We start from the raw sequence: 2,991 nt of genomic DNA, 5'->3' as shown, positions 1-2,991 counted from the left end.
AAAATTGGTTGCCAGCTGAGAATATCATTTCCTCTACTGCCATGGAATCTTACTCCTCTGCCTTTCATCGTGCTGCCAAACTGAGGAGAGTGAAACCTTTGGGAAGGACATCTTCCTGTCACTGTCTACAAGCAATCATTTTTTGTTAAAACCATTTTTTTTTTAAATTGGTTTTTATATCTACGCATGTAAATTTATCTCCAATTTGGTTCCATTGGTCACAGAATAGTTTTACTGGCTGAGTATTTTCATTTCTGCTGAACTTCTCACAGTGAATATTACAGAGTATTTTCCTGTAGTATTTTTGTGAAGGGATGGGGTGGATAAGGGGCCTAATATCAGTTCAGATATGGCCATTGTGCTATTGCTTTCTGACACAATGTAGTAAGAAATCAATACAGTAGGTAAGGATAAGCAACCTGGGTTCATCTGAAAGCAAAGATGAATCAGAATTATAGGATTTATTTTAGCCCTGGAAGAGTTCTTTTGACCCAATCCTGGCTCTTTAAAAGTTGAAGATCAGAGATGTCAAGTGACTTGCTAGAGATCACACAGCAAGTTAATGACAGAGCTGGGGCTAGAACTCACAATTCCCAGTTTCCATTTTTCAGCAGGCAGGATATAGGAAGTAGGGCATAGGGAAAATTATCTTCTTCTTTTTTTATTTTTTGAGGTGGGGGTGGAGAGAAATTATCATTTGGTGGAGAAGAATTTATCAGAACCATAAGGATTCAGACTTATAATTTTCAGCTGAGAATCAAAGAATCTAATTTCATATGATCTTTATGCAACCAGTTAAGATGTTAAAAAGAACCGATATAGTCAAAGTAAGTGTTGCCTACTGAATATTTAGTTTGTGTCTGTTAGCTTCTATATCCATAAGTGTGGTTTAATTTTATATCTTGGTTATTGATGTTGGTTATTATGATTTTCCCCTAACCCCAAGTGCTGCAGTTATAGATATAGTTGGGGAAGATGAATTTATTTATGGTGAATTCAGAGAATAGGTGATAAAGTGAAGAGTTCTGGATATAAAAACCACAGGACAGAGGAGTTTGAACTTGAATAAAGAGTCAGAACCCCAAGTACATTTACTTACTTAATTAATTATGATTTGAGGTGGCTTAGTATAAAGTTTAATCTCAGATCTGAGGAAGTCATTTGGACTCTGGCTTTCCACCTCCTGAAAAACTAAACATCATTTCTTCTTTGCTCCATTGGTGTGGGTATTCATTTTTATTGGTGTAGTAGCCAGGCTCCAAGATGGTCCCTAATGATCCTTGCCTTGTAGTAGTTATGACTTCATATAGTCCCTTCCCATATTGTATTAGAGTTGATCAGTGTGACCAATAGAATGTGGCAGAAATAAGGGCATGTCACTTCGGAGGCTAAATCATAGAAAACATTGTGGCTTCTGCTTTGCACTTACTTGCATCCTTCATTCTGGGGAAGCCAGTTGCCAGGTCATGAGGACACTCATACCTATGAGAGGGCCACATGGCAAAGAATTGCAGCTTTCTGCCAACAACCAGTGAGGGACTGTGGCCTTCTGCCAGTAGCCATGTGAGTGAGCCATATTGGAAGTGAATCCTCTAGGCCTTGTCAAACCTTCAGATGATTGCAGCATCAGCTGATTGCTTGACTGTAACCTCAGGAGTTACCCTGAGCCAGAACCACCCAGTTTAGCCATACTCAGATTCTTGTGTGAGGTTATGCCTTTTGTTTTAAGCTACTAAATTTGGAGGGTAATAGATAAGAAATACAATTGACAAGACAAAAGTTAAACATTGTTAATTTAAAAGCAATTATAATAACAATAAATATAGATGTTTTTGTTATGAGATTTGGCCCTTGGAAACACACACTGTATCTATACTCAGCCTGTATTCAGCATTTTCATTTTATTAAATAGGAAACTGAGAAACAGAAAAGTGAAATAATTTATTTATTGGAGGGAGTGGTGGTAGCTAAGAATTGAAACATCTTTTCTTTTTCCACTTCTTTTTGAAATATGGCTCTATTAAAATATAGGTAAAGACTGAGTCAAAAATGACACCAACAAATTCAAAAGAGTTATAGTTTGAGGAAACTTTTATTTAAAGAGAAGTTTTCTGAGAGCCGTTGTTTTATTATTAAATCATTTCAAGTGGTCTGCATCATTTTATCTTTACACACAGTTCAATTATGCCACTTTCAATTAATAAATGTGAAGGAGATTTCAATGGGTCATTTAACTCAGGCCTAGATATGAATATTTTTGATCAATTCTGCAAACATTTGTCAAGAACACTACAGCTGGCTAGGGAACACAAAGATAAATAAGATATCTCTGCCCACAGTTTATAAGTTAGTGATAGAGCAGATAATTTCAATACTATGTAAGAGTACTGATACAGATATTCACAGGGAACAAGTTGAAAATAGAGGAGGTACACCTAAGCCAGGCTAGGAGTTCGGGGAAGACAAATAACTTTCTCAAAGACAGAGAGTTACTTTGCAGCATTTAGAATTTGTCTTGGCTGTTTTCTAGATACCTGGGAGGGGTAGGAACAAAATTGTAAGCTACCTGCCTATTATCTTTCATATATTGGTAAGATGCCCTCTGTTTTTCTACAGAGACCCTTTTAATATCCATTAATCAAAAAAATTTTTGAGATATTATTCAAAATAATTTTTAAGGACTTTTTTTTCCCCCAACCAAGATAAATGGAATGGACAGACACTAGAAAAAAATAAGAAACATTAAAAACAAAACAAAACCCAGGAAGTATACAGAAGTATACATGAATTAGGAATGATTTTAGGAATATACATGAATTGGAAACATGAATTAGGAGACTGAATTATATAAAGTCAAACTGTAAGACTCTAACATTTGGGGTGTGGGATTCTTAAAAAAATTATTAAAGAAATCTTTTTAGTGGTTTGTCCTGCATATTTCTAGGTACCAGTTGATGAGAAACTTGTGGCAAGGAGCTGCTTTGAAGGGAG

This window comes from Pteropus alecto, unplaced genomic scaffold (assembly GCF_000325575.1).
Source record: "Pteropus alecto unplaced genomic scaffold, ASM32557v1 scaffold25, whole genome shotgun sequence".
Classification (NCBI taxonomy): Eukaryota; Metazoa; Chordata; class Mammalia; order Chiroptera; family Pteropodidae; genus Pteropus; species Pteropus alecto.
This window is presented reverse-complemented; position numbering follows the sequence as displayed.